Raw genomic sequence first — 23,589 nt, 5'->3', positions numbered from 1 at the left:
CATATTGCATTGTGATGACAGGGAATGGAGCATTGTGATTCCAGGCATCAGGGAGCATAGTGATTACAAGGGCATTGAGCAATGTGATGTTCGGGGTCATGGAGCATTGAGATGCCAATGACATGGAGCATTGTGATACCAAGGGTCATGGAGGATTGTGATGACAGGGGTCATGGAGAATTTTGATGACAAATGCATGGAGCGTTGTGATAACAAGTGTCATTGAGCATTGTGATGACAAGGGCATGGAACTTTTTGATAACAAGGGCATGGAGCATTGTGATGATAAAGGCATGGAACATTGTGATGACAGCGCTCATGGAGAATTGTGATGATAAGGGACCTGGAGCTTTGTGATGACAAGTGTCATGGAGCATTGTGATGACAAGGGCATGGAGTATTGTGATGACAATGGGAATGGAGCATTGTGATGACAATGGGAATGGAGCATTGTGATGACAGGGGCATGGAGCATTGTGATGACAAGGGCATGGAACATTGTGATGACATGGGGCATGGAGCATTGTGATGAGAAGGGCATGGAGCATTGTGATGACAAGAGCATGTAGCATTGTGATGACAAGTGTCATGGAACATTGTGATGACAAGTGTCATGGATCATTGTGATCAGAAGGGGCCTGAAGCATTGTGATGACAATGTCATGGATCATTGTGATGACAAGGGGCATGGAGCATTGTGATGACAGTGGTCATGGAGCATTGTGATGACAAGGGTCATGCAGCATTTTGATGACAAGTGTGTGAAGCATTGTGATGACAAGGGCATGGAGCATTTTGGTGAAAATTGCATGGAGCCGTGGCCTTGGCAAAGAGGATGATCTGATTTACATATGCCAACCTGCCATCACAGAGTCCCTGCTTGCTCCTTCTGCCTTGTCCAAGATCCTGAGGCAGAAAAAGTTTGAATATTGCAGTGGAACTCTCTGAGGGAAGGCTACAAGGTGAGGAGTGTGTGTGAATTATGTGGGTTTGCACATACATGTACGCCATCCCATGAGGACCCATTCTCAATGGGTCTCTTTTCAGCTTTTCACTTTTCTAGACCTTTATTTCCTCTTTTTCCCAGTTACTTTTTATCTGGAAGACAGCCTCTCCATTAAGCTGGTATTGTGGCTGATAGTGTGTAGCTCTCCATGGAGTCCCATTTACCAGAACAGGGTATGACATATCGTAGGTCAATCAATCTGAACTTTTGGCTAGAAAATTTTAGCCAGGTATTATGTTCCATCAGTCTCGGTTCTTAGAAATCAATGGCCTGGGCTTTTAAAACATGTCTTTGAGTTCTAAGAGCCAATGTAAAGGATGATCACTGACTGTTTCTTTTTCACTGTCCTTGTGTTCTACAATCATGATTTGACATCACGAGGAGACCTCTTTGTCCTGGAGGAGAAATAATTTGAGTTTTGGGCTATTAGATTTTATTTCTACTTCTCTGAGTATTTGGATGAATTACCCATGAATTGAGAACAAATCACAGCCTTACACTCATGACTTCTTTATGTAAATTTTCAGTGTCTTCTCCTTGAAGACAACAACAAACTGACCCCCAACCTCACAGATGGTGTTAGTCATCCTGATAATGCACCTCAGTTAACATCTCAAGTCGGGATCCAGTTGCACTTGCTTTGTGCGACAGGTATTCGAACGACAAGCTGCAGATACATTGACATTTGCTAAATCAAATTAGTTTTAAAATGAACTGGAGTGGCTTGCAATTTGAAGGTAATTGATGTTAAGCCCCTAAAATTAAAAAAATGATTTGCAAAGAAAACAATCACCCCAAATGTATCTCTTACTTTGTAGAGGCTGTCTTTGCAGTCTCAGGGAAGGCACTGTAGTGAGAGCGAGAAGACTTCCACTTCTAGGCTCACATCTCCCACGAGCTAAACTGGTGACTTTAAGTAAGTTAATTGAATTTCTCTGTGTCCCCAAACTTCTCAGCTAAAAACTTGGATTTGCTCATTCAACAACTGAGTTAGGACCTCCCATGATAGACAGGTGAAAATAAGGACTAGCTCTCAAAGAGCTCACAGATGAGATGGGAGACCAGGTGACCAAGTGTATTCCAAGATAGCTGTTGGTCCAAGGAGCTAGTGATGTGCTCCAGAGGCCCCTGATGCTGCCTACCAGGGAAGGAGGTGATTGGAAGTTTCTGGAGGAGGTAAATTTATGGATGAAAAAACCATGGACCGGACAGGTTAGTCAATTTTCCTAAATTCCCTTAATTAAAGTTTTGGCTTCCAGGCTGATGGTCTTTTCCTTTGAATATGAGAACATAATTTAAAATGTAAAGCCTTTTTACTATTATGTTGAGAGTGTGTCTGTAGTAATAAAAAACATCAATAATAATAACTAAGATTTTGTGCTAGGCATTGTTCCCAGAGTTTGCATGTGTTTAGTCATTAAACTCTCTTCACATACAATGAAGTAGATATTTTGAAGAAATTAAGCACAGAGTTCAAATAACTTGCATAGCATTGCACAGCTAATGATGGAGCCGGGAAAGCATCGTGCTTGGTGCTTCACATATGTTGTCTTCTTTAATCCTTAAAATAACTCAAACAGGTAGCTTTATTAGCCTCACTTCACAGATGAGAAAATGAAGGCACAGAGAGTTTAAGTAACTTTCCCAAGATCACACAGTAATTAGGGGAGCTGGGATTTGAACCTAAGCAGTCTGGCCCCAGAACCTAGACCCTTACCTTCTGTTCTCTTAGTTTAAAGCAGTTGAATCTGTTCTGCAAACCCAAGCAAGACCACTGAAACTTATTTCCAGTTTGACACTGCCATCTCAGCTAAGGTGAATCTCTGCTCCTCTGCTTCTCTGCTCCTCTGTAACTGAGGAATATTACTTATTATCTTAAGTGTTTATGCATATGTCTATTTTTTCCATTAGACTTGTGACTTCTCAGGGACAGGGGTGATACAATTTACTCATCTTTATATTTCCAGCACCTTGTACAGTGTCTTATGCCTAATAAGGGCTCAGTATTCAAAACAGACCTGAATGAATAATTTCCCATCAGGAGAACTTGAAAACTGTTTGCAAGAAAATATCCACAAATTATTTCTGGCCTAGAGATTGCCATGTGGGGTCATCCTACGGTTTGATCCATCTCTGCATCTTTAGAATTTGAGACAGGTCTTGGTATATAGAAAACATTAAAAAAAAAATCCATGAATGAATGAATGGCTTAGTAAGGGAGGCAAGAGGTGCAAATGAGAATCATTGCAGCTTTTGGGAAACTGTCCATGGGAGAGGTGATAGCAATCTCTGGGAGAGGGAGCCTAGGCTCCTTGCAGAGACCCCCAGCAGGCAGCCTTCGTGGCAGCTGATGGAAGGGAGGCGCCCGCTTGAAGTCAAGGCCAGTGATATTCTGCACTGACAGCTCCTCATTTGACCCTCAGGGGTGCTTATTTCTGGCAGAAGCATTTCTTGGTTTTAGAAGGTACTTCACCCCTTTACAACCTGTGTAATTGCTGTTGGAATGCTTTGCCCTGGTAGTGTCTTAATTATGTCAAATTTTATACCAAGGGCTTTAACTTAACGCTGCATTTGCAATTCTAAGACCCCCTACTCTTGGCACTGCCAGGAAACACATTTTCTAGATGTGGGACATGCTGACCCAGGGCTTGTTTTTGCATTCTTCCACAAGGAGGGGTGGGGTGGGGACAGGATCCGGGGAGCCAGGCAAAAGGAGACGTGTGTCAGGAGAATAATCTCAATGCTTCTAGAAAGAAAAACCCACCTCTAAGTTACCCTGCTCCAAGCGCTGCTTGGATGGAGGCTGCTTGGATAATTGCAGGATCCGAGGCTGTTCGCGTTTAGTTAAATTGTATAGTTTTGCTCTCTGTGGGTTTTACAAAAAAGCCACCTTTTTATTATGTGCCTTTCATCAAGCAGAACATGCCCCTAGAGTCACCTTTCCTCTCCCCACCATGCCACCCCAATAACGAGAAGGAAGCCATCTGCCAAGAAAACAAACACAATATAAAAATTACACAAATACATAATCCCCAACCCAGAAGGGAAGGAGCAGCTGCCACCTGGTACCAAGCAGAAAACAGTTTAATATTTATCCAGAATAGAAGGTCCCCCAACAGGCCGTAATTCCTCTGTGGGGTGGGGCGGCTGAGGGGAGGTCAGGGATGGGAATCACCTCCAAGGTCTGGGTCTAAATAGGGACATAATGGGAATCAATTCAGCGAGCTCAGTGTTGCTGTCTCCTGTCACGGGGTGCATTCAGGAGGCACCTGAGGAGGCCATCAATCTGTCACCGGAAAGGGGAGAGGAGCGGGGAGATAGGAGGCAATTGGAAATGAGCATCACTGGGGACTTTTCCTCCAGCTGGAAGTGTCGCTAGAGAAATATGGAGCAGAGCCATCCCCAAGGTAAGGTAAATGGGGGCTCTTGCCACTGGCCTTGGGGAGTGGTGCCTGGGAGAGATGAAAATCTGCTCTATCGCATTTCAGACAAGCCTCTTTTCTTACTCCTGATCTGGTCTTGGATTGGGATAAAATTTTACTCCCCTTGCCTGAGAAATGCACTTTCCAATGCTTCAGCCGACTCAAGGCTTGCACTGATTTATATATAACTTGTATCTAATTCCTTAATCAAATGCTCTCTGACTGAATAGGAATGCAGTTATTAGAAATTGTGCAGTGCATGAGAGCGACTCAATCTTCCGTTTTATTGATAAATCAGCATGTTAAAACAACGATGCCCGCCGACATGACAGTTCTTTCTAAGGAAGAGGCAGTTTACAGAGCTGTGTAAATCAGAAGTGTCCTTACGCTGTGGTTGGGGAGACATGATATGGCAAAATGTCTACCAATAAAGTGGAGTATTACAGCAAATTACCCAGTTTATACATGCAGGCGAAGCGTCGTTTCTCTTGCCATGTTCGAGAGCCGATAAAGCTTGCAAATGTGATGGGAGCCACTATTTCTGCCTCTGTGCAGCTGTTTATCAGCAGCCTTTTAACACATTTTCACATATTAATGAGGTGGCATAGCAATTCCAGAATTAGAACAGTGGGATGTATCATTGTCTGCCTTATCTCAAGATATGCCTGCTGTCAGCATCATTACCAGGGTGTGCACCACGGAAGATGGAAATTTTGGTGGATGAACCATGTGCACGTGGCCTCTCCTTCCCTGTGCCTTCAACCCCCTCATCTCTGATCATACCTGCATTGGCCCTGGCACTGTTATTTGCAGGTCTTGCTACATTTTGCAACTTTGTCTTTTTGTTTCATTTTTTCTTTTATTTTAATCAAAGTATAATGGTCTTATTGTATCAGTTTCAGGTGTAAAAGAGTGATTCAATATTTTTATACATTATAAAATGATCACCATGATAAGTCTAGTTACCACCTGTCACCATACAAAGTTATTCCAATATTATTGACTATCTTTCCTATGCTGTACTTTACATCCCAGTTATTTATTTTATAACTGGAAGTCTGTACCTCTTAAACTCCTTCACCTATTTTCACTCATCCCCCCTCCCCCTCCCCCTGGCAATCACTGGTTTGTTCTCTGTGTCTGTATGTTTCTGTTTTGCTTTGTTTTCTTTTTTAGATTCCACATAAAGTGAAATCAGAGGGTATCAATATTTGTCTTTCCCTGTGTGACTTATCTCACTTAGCAAAATGCCCTCTAGGTCCATCCAGGTTGCTGCAAATGGCAAGACTTCATTCTTTTTTATGGTGAGTAATATTCCATTACATATCTATATCTGTATCACATCTTCTTTATCCATTCATCTATTGATGGATACTTAGTTTGCTTTCATGTCTTGGCTATTGTAAATAATGCTGCAATGAATATTGTTTCATGATTTATGTGTCAATAGGGCTTGAAAATTCTTCTTTCCTTCTCCATTTTCTAAAATAGTCCCTGGCGTTTAATAGGTACTCCATAAATATTTAATGAATGAGTGGGTAGGTGGATGGATGAAAGTGTTTGTTTCCTCAGAGACGAACCTCTGCAGGCACAGTCTACCTGTCATTGTGGCTTCAAGGAACAAAATAGGTATGAGGCACGGTTTTCCTTGAATTTGCATAATGGTAAAATGGCAAATGAGATCTCTGAATTAAGAGCCATCAGAGAACTTACAGAGCATTTAACCTGGAGATTTCCAAACACAGGTCTGCAGCTGGGGCCAGAACAATGCAAAGTTTTCACCAGTTTGCAGTGAGATGAGAAAATTAAAAATACAGTGAGTGTTCATGGATCTACATGAATTCTCTGCTAGAATTCTTAGATTAGGTCTTTCTACTTTATTTGGCATTAAAACATCCTTTCTTTTATAAAATGATGGTAATAGTGGATGCTAGCCTTTACTTGGCAAAACGAAAAGATCCTAAGTCCCCCACATTTTGGGAGGTTGGGGAGGGGAAGTTTAATTAGTCTGTGAAATCCCAAAATCTGGAGCCATGGTTTAACTCATCTATGTCTTTTGAAAAAAATTCACTGAAATCACCCTATTGGTTTTAAGTGAGACACTGGGCTGCTTAAAAGAATTAGCTCATTGCAGCCAATGATAAGATGCCTCAAGCCCTACAGGCACCTCTCTGTCTTGTCTCTTCAGAGCAGGGATCCAGGCTGGGCCACATGAGTCTTGCAGTAATGCCATGACTAGGCTATAGGAGATTTCCTAAATCCAGGTCAGTCCCTGTAACAGGAGTACAGAAGCCAATACATTGATGTCTCATACATTTTCTTCTGTTGCAGACGTAGTTGCTGCTTTGTCTTTAGGTGAAACATATATATGCTCCGACTGTGTAAATACAGAGCCCCTCTCTGAGCTATGAGAATTCTAGTTGGTGTGGGAAAAAAAAGACTCTGCATAGACACATCTGCACAATCACGTCTCCTTTCTCCGAATCCCCTCAGCTCCTACTATCTATGCCACACAGCATAGCCCTTGGTTTTTACATTGTCTTCTGTGCTCTGTTTATTATTCACAAGTCTTATCTCCCCTAAAGAATGGGAACACTCTATTTGAATCCTGTTATTAATTGATAAATTTTCTTTTTGTCAACACAATCTTTTTTGGAGGCTGTTGGCCGCTCACGGTTCTACATACGTCAGGGAGATCAGAGATTCTGTCGACCTGGTTTCCAGCCCTGGCTCTGTGACTGGTGGATGACCAGTGTACGAGTGAGCACTGACTCTCACAGCACCTGGATCCCTGTCACTAAGAGGGAGTAACAGCACTGACCTGCCTCATGGAGCGAAGTGCTATATGCGTTAACTGCGTAATGATGCTAAAGCTCTTTGAGAATATAAACGTGAAACATTATCATTATGGTTATACTAGTCTTCGGTTTTCAAGTTTTTTTTCCTTGAAGAGGAGAGGCAGAAAGATTATTTAAAGAAACAGTGAACAGAAGGCTACAGTTTGTTCTTAATTCATGACTGACTTTGATCAGAATGTCATAAGCAGTGGGAATGCGGTCTTGAAGTCCTGAAGGTAACTATTTCTACTTCAGGGCATGAAGGCTTCTCTTTAGGAAGAGAAATAGTGTTTCCTAAAAGCTTCTACTACAAAAGAGGCCAAGCTGAGTAGACAGAGCTGGCCTCAGTCTTGAACATCTTGCCATGGAAGGACCCAGAAGCAGGAGAGACTGCAATGATTTTTTAAAGTCCCTACAGTTTTTTTAGAATTTCAAGAGTGAAAGGATTCTTGGAGATCCAAAAATCCTTGTTCAGTGTCCTTTCCACTTGTCACAGGCATCGGTGGATCCCCAGTGGTATGTCTCCTATTGCTTCTGTAACAAATTACCACAATCTTAGTGGCTTAAAGCAACACAAATTTATTATTTTGCAGTTCTGGAGGCCACAAGTCTGAAAAGAGTCTTAAGGGGCTAAAATGAAGGTGTTAGCAGGGCTGGTTCCTTCTGGATCCGGGGGAGACTCTGTTCCTTGCCTCTTTCAGCTCTGGTGGCTGCCCACATTCCTTGGCTTGTTGCCACATCACTGCAATCTCTGCTCCCATCATCACATGGCCTTCTCTTCTCTATCAAATCTCCCTCTTCCTCCCTCTTATAAGCAGCCTTTTGATTACATTGGACCCACCTGGATAATCCAGGATAATCTCCCCATCTCAAAATCCAGACCAAGGGAACAGTAACAGCCATGAGGTCAGCACGCTGCGGGGGATGCAGGAGGAGGGGGCAGTAGGAGAAGAGCTCGCTGAAGGGTGTGGTGGTGGGGTGGGTTGTGGGGGGCAAGGTCATATAGGATTATGGGCCAAGGTCAGGACTTTGGCCTATACTCTAAGTGAGAGGGAAACTACAGTTGGATTTTGAGCAGAGGAATGACTGACATGATCTGACTTGCATGTTTCCAGGACCTCTCTGGCTTCTGGGTGGAGACAGGAGGCTCTTGCAATAATCTAGGCAATAGGTCATGGTGGTTGGATCAAGGTGGTGGGAAGTGGTGGATTTCTGGATATATTTTCAAGGTTGAAAATGGTCCAGGGAAATACAGCTTAGAGCAGAGCTGGTCTAAGTTAACCTCTGAGGCATTGGGAGATGGAGGTGGTAGGAAGTTGAAGGCTTAACTTATCACACTAACCAAATATAGGGACATAGTCTGGAAATTGAGGGACTAGATAGGAGGGGAGAGAGCCAGGCAGGGATGCAGGAGCATTTGACCTGTTGCTTATTGCACAGAATCTCCTGTGCTGCATCATGGTCCAGTAGTGCTCTAAGCAGTGTCCCACACCAGTGCACCTCCTCCTTGGCAATGAGCTGCAATGAGGAGAGCCTGATTCCACCACGAGATGGAGCCTGCCCCTGCATCTGGCCCTGATTTTCACCTAGCAGGTGCTGAATAAGTTTTCATTGGATTTGCGAAATTGGATAAATCCTCAGGAATGCACATGTATTCCCAATGGAAAGACTTAGGGGTTTCTCTGTGTCAATGACAGCAAGTGTGATAGAAATCTAAGGTTCTCCTGCAATCCTAGTATAAGACATAGTATAGTGTAGTGGGCAAGAGTGAGGGCTCTGGAGCTGTGTGATCTTGGACAAGTTAACCTTCCAGGGCCTCAGTTTCCTCATCCATAAAATGGGAGTAATGATATTTCTCACCTCAGAATTTTTTTGAATTAACTAAATGAGTTAATACTTGTAAATACTTATAACAGTGCTGGGCACATAGTGAATGTTGGATATGTTCTAGCTATTTTACAAGTGTGGGTTAGCTATAGAATGTCAGAGAGTCGTATGTCAGAGGATGTCTCTAGGTCTTTGTTCTAAAAAGGTTTAAAATTTCTGAGGAAGAAAGATTTAGATTTTTATCATGCTGTCAGTCTCTTCTACCTGAATATTTTACCTGAATATGCAGCCCATATCCTGGCAGCAAACATGACTCTTCTTATCCAGAGGGACGACCATTATTGGAGCTGGTTATGGGGCTGATATTTAGGCAGCTGCCTTTTGGCATGATCCCAAGTGAAATGTTTGAGCTGGCTCTTCCCTCAGACTCAGAAGTCACCTGCTAATGTGAACTTCAATGGTCCTGGGATGCTCAGCTGGAATCTCTGGCTTGTGTCACACCAAGCAGGTGGTCCGGGACCAAAGGGACAGTAATTGGCAACAATGGTTGTTGGAAGGTTACCAAGGCCCGGGAACATTCTCATTGGTTGTGTGTGTGTGTGTGTGTGTGTGTGTGTGTGTGTGTGTGTGGTCTCTCCAGATGGGTAAAAAGGGTCATACTAGGAATCCCTGAAGCAGTATTTTCTTCTCAACTTTCCTGGCTTTCATTGTTCAGAATTTCATTTTTGTCTTGGTAGTTTAAGGATCTTTTCAGTACATCCTTCTGCTCTTTTCTCCCTCCTATTAATATTTGTCTGACCAGTTAGAACTGTGACCTGGGAATCCTACATGCCTTTCTGATGGTATCCTTTTAACTTTTTTATTTACCTTTTTAAACTACATTTCCCCCCATTTCTATGAGGATCATCCTTGAGCAGTGAAAACTCTTGATGGTAAGAGGTGTCTGGGAGGGGCAGAGGGACTCTTAGGTAAATAAAGACTTTTGTTTTGCTGCCTGATTAATTAAACCTCCCCTCTCCCTATATTCCAGTGTCAATGACTCCTGTCACTTTCTGAATTCCAAGAGGAGAATTTACTTTTGCAATCAGAAAAAAAAATCAATGCTCAAAGGTCTCTCTTTTTTTAACCCTATTTAGTTGGATCAGTTATAATCTTTTATTTCCTGTGATAGATTTTACACACGAATATTCATTCAACAAATATTTACTAAGTGTCTGCTGGGGCAAGACCCAGTTCTAGCGTTGAAGGGGAATATAAAATATATAATACATTTCTATCTATCTACACATATGATGTACATTATACTCTAACTAGGGGGGACACAGCATATGCAAAAGTGGGGGACCATACTGAAGAAAAAGTTGAGAAACAGTGCTTAGAACCTCATGACTTTTGCTCAGTTTGTTATAAAGAAACTTTTTTTTTTCTTACAGGGAGGAAATAATTCTGATGTCACTGAAATGTGTGAAGATTCATCCCTCCCCCGAGGGTATGTGTTCAAAGGGGGTGGTCCACACTTAAATTCTACCCAGAGCATTGTTGCTTATGGCCCATGAGCCCTTTGGGATGTACTTTGTGGCTGCCTGTGGGGTCCTATGCCCTCTTCTGAGAGGAGGCAGCTTAGTGCGAGGCAGATCCAGGTTCCACTCCCTGCTCCTTCACCTGCTGTGTGCCTTGGGGTGAGTTACTCAACTTCTCTGAACCTCAATTTGATCATCTGCAAAACAGAGATAGTAGCACCTACCTCATGATGTAAAAATTAAAGTGAGATCATATATGTACCATACATGGTTCACAGAAAATGAGCAGTTCACATAAATTCCCTCTATTCTTATACCAAGATTTACATTTTGTTTTCCTTTTTTTCTTCTCCTTTTAATTTCCTTTTTTCTTGTAGTAGGGGTGAATGTCCGAATCACTTCAATTAGTCCATCTGGATTCCAGGCACATCTGAGATTAATATCAGCCAGAACTTGAGCATCATTGCCAAGATGTGAGCTCCTTAGGCTGACACATGGACCACATGAACGGACTTTCTTCTAGTGCTAGGTGATGCTAATTGCCGTCTGATCTGAAGCCAGAGTTGCTTTCCTTTGTTTAATAATTTATATCTTCTCTGAGAACACCGAGCTAAGGTTTAAAACTACAGAAAGGAATGATTTATCTAAATGCCAACAAAGCTAAAGGCAGCAAAATCACCCAAACTCCCTTTGTGGGCTGCTACCCACTCACCACCCCAAATACCAGGTGGCATTTGAGGGAGTGTACACGTGGGACAGCAAGAGAGTAAAGTTCCTGAGGTTTTAGGTCTTGGTCCAGCCTCACTCTGTAGGTGTTGCCAGCTCAGGCTGGCTGAGAAGCAGGCAGGACTCATGGAAATGAGCATATCACAGTCCCAGGGCCCACCTCCTGGGGCTGCACTGTATTTCAACTTATTTTTTCATCAAGCAATTATGAATACCTACTATGTGGAAGGTTGTCTACTGGGCATTGTGCAAAGTTCCAAAGCTGGAGATTGCTGCTCTCAAGCAGCTCACAGTCTGGTGCAGAAAAAAGTCCGCTAATAGTTATCCTGTTCCTCCCCTGCCCCATCCATGCTTCCCGAGTGACAATAGAGCAACAACCGCCTCCGGTATTTTTCCTCCTTTGTGGCATTTTGGGAGGGTGGAATTGGGGAGGGTGGGGGAGTACGACTGGAATAACAGGAATAACCATTTAAAACTGGAATAACAATTTAAAGCAATTGCAGTGTGCCAGGTATAGAACTAGGCATTTTATATCTCATATCTCATTTAACTGGTATATTCAGAACGAAACAGTTTCTGACATGTAGATAGAAACAGATCTGGAATTGTCAGCAGTGTCCCTTCCTGATCAGATTGAGAGATCCAGTTTCACTCTACAAACACACATTAGTTAACAAAGGGCTGTTGCTACTTGATTGTGCCTTGAAGCTGACCTTGTCTGCTCAGGTGCCAAAGGAAACTCTCTCCGTTTTAGGAAGGCTGTAACAGCTGTCACTGAGGTGTCGCTGGTCAGAGCACAGTGAACATTAACCGATCTTTGCACCTTTGGTTTCCTCTAACTGGAAGGTTCTTCCCCTCCATCCTCCTGGCCAGTGCCCCAACCTCCTCAACTTCCTGCAGGACCCCCTTCTCCAGCAAGTCTCCCTCAGCACTGTAGTTACACGGAGTACCCCTGCTCCCTGGCATTCTTGTCGTTGAACTTTTCTCTGTAGCAAAGATTGTCATCAAACAGAACGCATTTTACTTCTTTCTTCTTTGTCTCCTCCTTCCCCCCACAAAAGGTGAGCTCTATGAGGCCTGGGAGTCTTGCCATTTAGGTTTCCCTGCTGTATTCTCAGAACCCAGAACAGTACCTGGACCAGAGCAGGTGACCAATAAATATTTGTTGAATGAATCAATGACATGATGCTATTAGGAAGAAATGACTCTGTGTAGCCTAAGGGTGGAGTGAGACCTTTCCTACAATGGCAGGATCAGGGAATGTACCATTCATTGATTGATTCATTCGTTCACTAGATATTTACTGTGCAATTAAATTGTGCCTGGCACAGTGCTGCTAGGCTTTGGGGTAACAAAAGTAATGAGACACGGTTTCTGCTTCTAGAGGACTCAGTCTGTTGAGGGAAATGGACCCCCAAATAATATTAATGGTGATACTGATGATGGCTTGCATTTAATGGAACATACTACAGGCCAGGTGCTGTTCTAAGCATGTTTATGCATTATTAACTCTTCTAATTCTTACAAAAAATAAGGTAGGTATGACTCTTATGCCCAATTTGTAGATGAGGAAACAGAGGTACAAAGAGGCCACACATTCTGAGGTGTGAATGGGGTGTGTGAAAACAGCTTACATTGTAACTGGTCACTTGCTTAGAGTGGAGAGGGCCAGGTGGGCAGCTCTGAGAGGCTTATGGATAATAATCACTCTCCTGCCCCCATCCCCGTTGACCGGTTCTTATAGTTGCTGGACACTTCTACCTCCCTCACTTCAATCCTTGCTGCTCTAGACCTGGTCTTCCCTGAGCTCTCAGCAAATGCTCTCCTTCTGACCCTCATGACTCCCTGTTCTTATGCTCCTGAGTCTGCAGGCCCTTCCCGTGCTCTAAAGCAGGGAGGCTCAGCCCGGACGTCCCAATTCCCCACTCTGTGCTCTCAAAGCTGTGACTTCAGACACTCCACATTGGGTCCCGCTGTCCTCTGCAGGAGGGGAGAGACTGTGACCGGCCCAGATTCCACCACTGCTGACTCTGGGCAGGGTCCACGAAGGTCTGCCCTCACCAAAAGGGTCTTTTGGGAGTCTCCAAAAGAAGAGTTTAACACTGTCACCCCTCTCACCTTGTCTGTTCTCCCCGTAGTCCCTTCTGAGTCTTGGGTGACCACACTTTGTACATCAAAACCCTAGGCGGTCACTTGTCTTCCTCACCTAATGATGTGTTACAGAAAACAAGCTTCCATTACTTGCAAAAGTGTGATGGGAACATGAATATTAATAACTCCCATGGGTTTCCTGCAAACACCCATCACCACGGCTTAGAAACCTTGTTCTGGCCTGCTCAGTAGAACAAAAATAAAGGATTCATGAACCCAGCTTAGGCGGAGTACTTCCTGGGGCTTTGAACTGCAGTGCTCCTGCAGCACTGAGGTGGGGAATGTGCTCCCTTCCACCTGGGTTTTGGCAGGAAGGTGTTTGACTTTGGTCAGGGACAAGACTTGGCAGCTGCATCAGGACCCAGTGGAGCTGCATCAGGGATTTCTTTTGATCAAGAAGAAAGTTCTCCATGGTGACAGCATCTTGGTGAGCAGGTGCATTAGATCTAAGCCAAGTCGAGTTGGAACGATGCTAGAATCCAGAGCTGGTCCAGCACCGATTCGTAGAACTTCAGGGCTCACCGATCATCATTTGGGGTACACTGAGGCCACAAGAGGCAGGAGAAAAGTCAGCAGCAGGGCCAAGGGTAGAGAATCTGGAGATGACCGTTCCTTTGGAGAACCCTAGAGCAAGGATGATGTTGCCCTTGTTCTACAATCAGGGTTTCCACTAAAGTCTGCTGACATCGTTTTTTCAGAAAAAGTCCTTTTCTCCAGGGAATCTTCAAGTATGTGCCATTTTATGTTCCCTGGGTCTCTAGATGCCTGTTCAGGATCTCATAGGGTTGACTCGGGCTGTGGTAGAGCTCATAGGTTTCCCATGTCAGGCAATGCTGTTCTAGTAAGTAGTGCTCCCAGGATCTGAAGGGAATTCCTGGCTGAGCTGGAGATCGGATAGATTACAAGGAGACTGGGGTTGGGGAATGTAACGGCCCTGTTTCTTGGGTTCTGCTGCCCCAGGAACCCCATGTGATCTTTAGGGTTTGAGCCCCTGGTTTGATGGCTGTTCAAGAACACTAAAGCCTGGGTCCCATAGTTGAAAAGTACTGTTGAAATTTATTTTAATGGGTACTGTGTGTGCATTTTTTAAATTTGGGATTAAAAAATCATCCATATTTCTAGCTCACAAAAATAAAATAAAAATCTTTTGGATTTTCTAGAGAAAAATATCTTCTTAGGTAATTTCAATGTGATCAAGGTCGCATCTATTTTGCTGAACTTTAGGTCAATCATTAAATCTGTGGTGTTAATGGAAATGCTCATTTTCTCGGGCAGCAGCATGCAGAATCTCTCTGCGGTACAATTAACAGTGGTGGAGAAATCTCTGCCAGTTCTTCTAGCTGTCAGATTTTCCTGTAGTTGGCATGCCAGTGTTTCATCTCAGAGCAGGCCATGCAGGTGAAAGTCATGGAATAGTCATAGCTTTCTTCCTAATATACTTCATTGCAGGAGGCCAATCCCCCACAGAGTTCTGACATAGGATGCGTTGATCACAGCGGCCTCTGCCCAGCAATGTTTACCCAGGAGGCAGCCTGGTATCATCACGGAAGGAGTGAAAGAGTTGAAGCCGGAAGATCTACAGAGTGAGTCCTGGCTCTAAAATTTGCTAGCTGTGTGATTCTGCCCTTTCTGATCTTCAGTTTTCCCTTCCATAAAATGAAAATTAAAATAACAACTGCTCTTTCTACTTTATAAAATTATCCTGAGGATAATATGAAACCTTTTATGGGAAGTAGTTTTAAAGACTGTATTGCTGAAAGGTTGTTGCTTTTGTTGGCTATTGCATAGAAATAGAGTTAGTTAAACTTTTTTAAAGAATATCCAAAAGCATTCTTTGAACGATTGTTAAGTGATTGCCGGGCGTGTGCAATAAAAGCGTATAATATAGGAAGGCTACTTTTCCAGTCAAAAAGGAAGAAAAGCTGACATGGTGATTATAACAGATAATGTTGGCTATCTATTCAACATCTGTTCTTACGTCACTCCTTTCTCCTTTGTATTGGGTTGGCCAAAGAGTTTGTGCTGGCCAACCCAATAAAAGAACCCTGATTTTGTTACATATCTACCGTTATCATGACCACATGTTTCAAGGGCTTTATCCCAGAAGCAGGCCTAGATTGGTCTAAGCCAATGGTTCCTAAACTTTCACATGCATCAGAATCACCGGGACGGCTTGTTAAAACTCCAGTTGCTGGGCTCCCGCACGAATTTAGTTGGTCTGGGTGGTGTCAGAGAATATGTACCAGGTGATGCTGATACTTTGGTCTGAAGACCATACGCTTTGACAGCCACTGTCTGAGCCAGTCCTGGTGGTCCCATCCTCCTTGCCAGTTACTGGTTAGATACAGATACATGAAGCAGCTCTGCCCAATGAGATGTGATAAGTGCTAGGGGCTTATGGGAAAGGGTTTCTCACTCTTCAATAGAGACACAGGGAAGAGGTGGCTCCTTTTCTACCTCTGGACAGTGTCTCTGGGTAGAGCCCCTGGGACTGCTGCAGGTATTCTGGTACTATTAAGGGAGCAACGCTGAAGACAAAGCAGACGCTCTGAGAATGACTAAGCAAAAATGATGTAAGGCACCTGGGTCCCTAATGATGTCCTTGGGTCACAAAATTAACTGTGGAGTTGCCTACCTTTTATTTGTTAAGCCATTTTGAGTTGGAGTTCTCTGTTACTTTCAGTCAAAGTTAACTTAGTGGATAAAGTGATAATGTTAAAATTTCCTTTCTGTCATGGGGACATGGGGGTAGGTTATGGGACAGGATCCCTGAGCCTTACTGGGGGCAATGGGAGATGCCTGGCATTAGAGATTGCACTCAGCCATGAACCAGGAACCTTCATCAAGGTCTAACTATCAGAAGAAGATTCGGAAAGGACCAATTTAGGAAGGGCTGGAGGTAGTGAGCAAATCAGGGAGTGAGTAAAGAGTTCCCAACCTGGGAGATGTGACCATATTAGAATAGGTTGGGAGCATGTGATGGGTGGAGAGGTATGCTGCGTGCCTTAAGAATAGCAAATTTTGATGATTTTGTGGTCTGATGTGTGGGAAGGTGAGCCCAGGATTGGAAAGAACAGCTGAGGAAAGGCAGGCTTAGGGGATTGGAACTGGAAGCAGAAAATAAACAAATGTCAAAGGGACTTGGGAGCTTGTGTGCTGATTGAGACATTGTGTCCCCAAATGATATTTATTTACTATTGTTTTGACACCAGTAAAGCTATTCTCAGTTAAAAGGCAACATGGGTTCCTGAAGTGGCCTTTATCCAGTGGTTTGTATGCCATCGGGGGCAGCCAGTGATTTCACAATAATTACTAAGAACTCTCTTTTCCGCAGACTCTAGGACTGTTGCAACTGTGTTCTTCTAGCACCTGTGGGCCTGATCTGTGACCTTTTGGTGTTTGTCCCATTTCCTTCCTATTAGTCTCCCGAATGTCTTCAATGGGCTGGTACCTACCAACCTTACCTGCAAACATTACCTGCTGTGGTTCTGCCCCTTCTCTCCTGCTCATTGCCAGGCCCAAGGGTCCCTGTTCTCAGCATTGGTGATGCAACAATGAAAAGGCAGATCCTTGATCTCAGGATGCTCAGTCTAGGGCAGCGCTGTCCAGCAGAAATACAATGCAAGCCACGTGTGTAGTTTTAAGTTCTCTAGTAACCACATTAAAAAAAGTAAAATGAAACAGTGTTATTAATTCTAATAATATATTTTATTCATCCCAATGGTTCTCAACCAGGGGAGGTTTTGCACCTGGGGGCATTTGACAGTGTCTAACAAGGTTACTTGGCAATGTCATTAGGCAATTTTTGGTTGTTAAAACTGGGAGTGTGCTAGTGGTATTTAATGGGTGGAAGCCAGAGATGCAGCTAAACATCCTGCAGTGCACAGGGGACAGCTTCCCACAACAAAAAACTATGTAGCCCCAAATGTCCATGGTACTGAGGTTGAAAAATCCTGATTTAACTCAGTATATCCCGAACATTTCATTTCAATATGTAATCAAATATAAAAAAATCATTAATTTGATATTTTACATTTCTTAAATTTCTAAGTTTTAAAGTCTGGTGTGTATTTTACACTTGCAATACATCTCAATTCAGGCCAGCCATGTTTCAACCGCTCGACTGCCACGTGTGGCTAGCAGCTATAGCGCAGGCATAGGGAATGTATAGTCAGAGTCCAGGAAGCTCTCTGTGACCCCAGTTTCCTGGACACAGCAAATATGGTGAGATGCAAAGTCCTGCTACCTTTGTGAGACCAGCATTATAAGGAATTGGGATAAAAGGGTTGCACAGGGTCTCTCTGATCATTAAATTAGGTAAGAATGCAGATACATTCAAAACAACATCTATCCAGCCTCTTACGTTATTTCCCTGCAAAATGTCATCAAGAGGTGGTAATTTCTTATTCCCTCAAGGCAAAAGTCACCATACCCCATTGGGAAGATTACGGAGAGAGAGGTATCTTCAATGCAGCTCTGAAGATTTAGATATTGATCACTAAGGCTTTCATGTAGTTAAACAACCAAGCAACACCATTTGCTTCCTCCAAAACATGCTATAGATTTTCCCTTTTGAAAAATGAGAAATAAAGGGTTTCAGGTTAAAGAGAAGGTGATCGTGTAGTAATCAGAGCTTTAGAACAATCCAAACTGACCTTGGTGCAACATGCTGGTTTTTTTTGTGTTTTTTTTTTCTTTTGTGGTACGCGGGCCTCTCACTGCTGTGGCCTCTCCCATTGCGGAGCACATCTGGACACGCAGGCTCTGCGGCCATGGCTCATGGGCCCAGCCACTCCACGGCACGTGGGATCTTCCCGGACCGGGGCACGAACCCGTGTCTCCTGCATCGGCAGGTGGACTCTCAACCACTGTGCCACCAGGGAAGCCCAACATGCTGTACTTTGTAATCCCCAATTTGAAGGCTTTGCGGCATCTCATTAGTCTGGAGTTGCAGTACAGGTAACTCTGTATTGAGTGAGTAATTAAATGTGACACAGAAGCAGGCGCATGGATTAGTGACACACCCAGGGGTCTCTCTGAGGCGGCCTTTCCTGTCTCTGCCCATGAGGTAAGGTGTAGAGAGGGTTAGCAGAGCTCCTGCAAGAGGGATCCTGGTGCAAAGGCAGAGCAAGATTTCTTGCATTATCTGTGGGCCAGGGCAATGTGCCAGTAAGTGTGGGGATGTCCATTCTGGAAGCCAGGCCTCATCTATGATGTGACAAGGTCACCTCTGTGGTGCTGCTGATCCTTTCTGGGCTAATGCTGGGAATCCATCCTCAGCTTTCCTGAGCAAACTGCTCATTCTGTCTTTAGTAGTACAAGGGCCTGCAGTGTTACTTGAAGTCAGAGTGAAGAATGCTTCCCATTCTTCCAGAGCCCTCTGAAACCAGAGCGTATCTGACACAGTCAGGCTTTGTCTAAAATGAAGGAAGACAAAAAGAGCATTTCCGCATTTTTACAGTGTCAACATGACACTTATTTTCATAGAATCGAAGGTTAGGAGAGAGGCTCACGTAGTTTACTTTTCTGTTTCCAGAAAGGCTTTCATTCAGCTTTCCCACACACCTGAAAATCTACCCTATTTTTCAAAGTCTGCCAGGGAAGGAGTTTATAAAAATCTTTTTGGAAAAAAATTCAGGTTCTCATCAGCCCTCAATGGACCTATATAGAGCACTGATCCTGTGCAAGGAATTATTTAGAAGCAAAGAGATTGAAGGAAAGAGAAGGCAGCTTCTCTTTTTAAGGAACTCATGAGAGAGACATAAAAAGACAGGGGGTAACAAGTGCCAAAGGAATGGCATAGCCATGAAGGCCTGTAGGAGTTGAGAAGAGGAAACTGATGCGGGGCTGGGTGAGAGGAAAGATCTCCTGGAATAGGTGAAATTCAAGCTGGTCTTCCGGGGTTGGAGAGCGGGGAAGGGCCTGGTGTGAGGAAATCCCATCTCATGCTCTCCTGTCCCCTGTCCTCTTTTTAAAGAGGACAGGGGACAGGAGAGCATGAGATGGGATTGTTTCAATGTTTCATTTCCTCCGATTATGAGGAAGGACCCATGACTTGGAGAAGTTCAGTGACTTGTCCAAGGGCACATGTGGGTCATGGCAGAGCCTGGATTGGAATCTGGTGCTTCTGAGGATGCCTCCTTAGTGAACTTTCAACGAGAGAAGGCTCTTTCATTAAACACCCTAAAGAGGAAGTTCTTGACCTAAATGATGGCAATGTTTCAGCAGCAATGCAAGGTACCACAGCTGCAAGACGAATCAGGCCTGCTCCCAGCCTCTAGGAACTCACAATGAACTAATGCAAATTTCCAGAAATTTGATCTTCCATAGAGATGTGACACGTGCTCACTCATTTAACAAATATTTACTGATCATCTGCTGTGTGCCTGGTCCTGTTCTTGATGCTAATGATACAGTGGGAAACAAGACAGATTCAAGCCTTGCTTTATAAAGTTCATGGTCTAGAGGTGTGGGAAACAACAAACAAATAATTACAAGTGTGATAAGAATTATAAAAAGGGGGCAACAGGTGCTGTGGGAGTATGAAGATATTCATCTAATCTGGGAGAGAGGGCTTTCCTTGGGTAGTACTGTTTAAGCTGTAAGAGGGAAGAACAAATCTGACTCCATATTGGATGTTCCTTTTACTTTAACCTTTGGATTAATAAAGCATGAAATTACTTAAGTGTCATATTTATAATAAGTATCATCTTCTTCTCTGAAGTAATGAAAAAGACAATTTTCACATTTTCAAAATACTAATGATAATTCAACACATTAAATTACTACAAACACTCAAATGTATGTGATCACGGGCCAGTTCTTCTGGTGTGTTTATTTTTTATCTTTTACACCATCCTCTATTGCTTGCTACATGTTAAGAACTGTTGCCTGTAGCCTGAAATATACAGGATAGCCCATTCTCAAGGCTCTGACCTTTAAAGGTATAACACTTTCCAATTCATATAGAGAAAAGAAGTTGCAGAACAGAGAATAACATTTGTCTTTTCAGAGGTTGACAGGGGCATCATGACCTGACCTATGTGGACAGCTGTAGGAGCAAAGGATTCTGACACTAAGAAGTTTACAACAACCAACCTCACCCCCTCCCCTTTTACTATAAAAGGAGCCTGAATTCTAACTTGGGGAAGATGGTTCTTTGGGAAACTAGTCCACCATCTTCTTGGTCTGCTGGCTTTCCAAATGAAGTCACTATTCCTTGCCTCAATAGCTCGTCTCTTGGTACATTGACCTGTCGTGCAGTGAGCAGTATGAGCTTGGACTCGGTAACAAAGCCAATAGGTGAGTGCCGAACTGAGTAAACCAGGTGAAGGGGGAGAGGAGAGCAAGGAGAGAAGGATGTGCCTGTCAGAAGGAGAAGACTCCAAAATATCCAAAGTGGAGAGAATGTGGTGCTTTTGAGGAACAGAAAAATGTCCAAGATGGTGGCAGCAAGGACGGAGATGAAGTCCAAGAGTTAGGTCAGGCCCCTCCTGGGCTGGAACATGACCACATGTGTCCCTGGCACAATGGCCAAAACAAATAAAAACTAAAACAAACATCCTGTCTTTTCTCCCAACGACAGGTGTGGAGAGGAGGCTGCCACATTGCACAGTTTCAGAGAGCTGGTGAAGACCCTGTGCATCTTGTCTAGGAGGGTCTCTGCCCAGACCCCTGCACCTGTCGCCTCCCCTCTACCCTCACCAGCCTCTGGACTGAGGACTCATGTATTCCCTCCACCTCCAAGCTCTGCTCCCCTGGTCCCTGGGTTACTCCTGACTGTGAAGGAACTGCTGTGAGACTGAGTTCTTGAGTGCCTGGTACCCAGTCTGCTCAATGAGTGTGTGTTTCTGCTGTGCTGGGAGGGATGTCTGGTGTTCAGTTTTTCTTCTGGTGGATTGGGCCCTGAACACCTGAGAAGGCTCCAGGCAGCAGTCTCTGAATACCACTGAGTTAGTTCATAATTGGACTTCTGCCTCAGTTTCCCTGCTTAATATTCCAGTTACCTGCTGAGGCTGGAGTTCTGCCCAGAAACTCCAGTACCCGCTGTTTACTGAGTGCCTGAGACAGCGTCAGGGTGCAGAGGATGGTGTAAAAGATAAAAAATAAACACACCAGAAGAACTGGCCCGTGATCACATACATTTGAGTGTTTGTAGTAATTTAATGTGTTGAATTATCATTAGTATTTTGAAAATGTGAAAATCGTCTTTTTCATTACTTCAAAGGAGAAGATGATGCTTATTATAAATATGACACTTAAGTAATTTCATGCTTTATTAAAAATTTTGATCTTGTAGGTGTCAACAATTGCTTCTTTCTTTTTCCAGTTGACAGATAGCAGTTTGAATATTCATTACATTTTTATGTTACAAAATCCACATGAGATAAAAACTGGCACTGGTTCCTGAGATGGAACAGAGTCCAAAGTTCTTAATTTGACACTCAAAGCCTCTCACCATCCAGCTCCAACCTCCTGCCACTGCTCCTTTCCATGTTCTCCACCCTTAGGCTTTCTCCTCTATGTTTGTGCTCAAACCATCCCCTTTGCCTGGAATGTCCTCCCCCTTCGTCTTTATATGCCATCATCCTCTTCCATGAAGACCTCTTCTCTTCTGTTTCCGTTGGCTTGCCCCTTTTCTCCTCTGGCTTTGAATTCTTCCTCTACCCCTGGTTCCTCATTTTCTATCTTCTTCTTTAGCATCTTTCACTTGGACCGCTGCTCAGACTCATGTTCTCATAAAACAGCTGTGTATAGCTAACATTGATTTTTGAGGTCTAGCCTAGAAAACTAATGAAAAAATGTCTTCCTGATTGTACAGTTAAAATAGTTTCTTTTTAGACTGGGGAAATATGGAAAGTATGAAGAGCACAAGGGTTTCCACCAGCTGTGGAGGAATGGTCAAGAGCACAGGCTAGTTACTTAGCCTCTCTGAGCCTTAGTATTCTCATCTGTGAAATGGAAGTGATAAACCCTGTCTCACTGGCTTACTGTGAATATTGCATGACTGTTATGTGTAAAACGCCCAGGAGAGTTTCTGATGGGCAATAAGCACTGCTCCTTACTTGGTAACTATTGTTATTATAACAACCATGGTAACATTTTCAAACTCTTATTTATACTGTTATTAAAAATACTTCATAAATTCCAGCCAGCAATCTTTCAGGCAAAATTCAGATCCTTTTCGTTTTCAAGCTGGAGGCTGCTTCTTCTCTCAGGGTAGAGAAGTGACCTGCCTTCTATCCCAGAAGCATTCACAGGTGTCACCAGGAAGTGGAACAAACATACTTGACTCTCTTGTCTATGCCTTCAGATCATGTGAAGCAACTGAACAGTCACTTGGGTGTGAAACCAACAGAAGGTGCAGGTTCAGTCACTTGACTCAGTAACAGGTGCTGTTTATAGCACCCAAGTTCTTTCCTGGAATCTTTTCATGTTTGTGACATGCACCATGTGTTAAGAGTGCACGCGTGCCATGTTTAGTCACAATGCGACAACCAATGGCAGGCACGACCTTTCGTTTAGGTGGAGCCCTCTGGGTCGAGTGTGGGCTCCTCCTTAGCTCACCCAACCTTCCTCCCTGCACCACTAAGGCCGTCAGGATGACTGGCTCACATCCTGTTAGGAAGAATTACCACAATCACTAATGGGTAGTTATGGACAGCGTTCCAGTTTAAAGGCTTCCATGGGCTGTGAAAACTAGAGAGTAAATAATCGTTTATTAGCCAGTCACTTAGAGGATGCCACATGGAATGACGTTCCAGCGCTTCGAAACGCACAGAAGCCATATATCATAATGGACCATAAAAGTTACGTGCAAACAGGCTGTAAAACTGAACAACTGTTTACCTCGGTGAAGGTTTTATTTACATGCCCTCTGGCAGACACTTAAATGTACTTCATATGGGGCTGCCGATCACAGCTTCAAGCAGAGCCTGCATTAAGTGGAGATGCATTGGGTAGACACCGATTGCAATGTGATTTCAGGGGCCTGGGGACGGCCTCTCAGGCTCCCTCCAAAACGCATTTTGCCTGCTTGATGCTTAAAATTTCTTGAAATCAAAGCCCTATTTCTATAATTACAGAAAATTCAATTTGAC

The 23,589-nt window shown here is 43.7% G+C and overlaps 1 long non-coding RNA gene across 1 annotated transcript; it reads left to right on the top strand.

Moving 5' to 3' along the window:
- Positions 1–10,996: 10,996 nt before the first annotated feature.
- Positions 10,997–21,787, top strand: LOC137211818 (uncharacterized). Its single transcript, XR_010937230.1, has 3 exons — positions 10,997–11,141; positions 14,939–15,072; positions 21,075–21,787. It is a non-coding gene; the product is annotated as an uncharacterized lncRNA (long non-coding RNA).
- The last annotated feature ends 1,802 nt before the right edge of the window (positions 21,788–23,589 follow it).

Source organism: Pseudorca crassidens, chromosome 2 (assembly GCF_039906515.1).
Source record: "Pseudorca crassidens isolate mPseCra1 chromosome 2, mPseCra1.hap1, whole genome shotgun sequence".
Lineage (NCBI taxonomy): Eukaryota > Metazoa > Chordata > Mammalia > Artiodactyla > Delphinidae > Pseudorca > Pseudorca crassidens.
The sequence above is the reverse complement of the archived record's forward strand: the minus strand, read 5'-3'. Positions and strand labels throughout refer to the sequence as shown.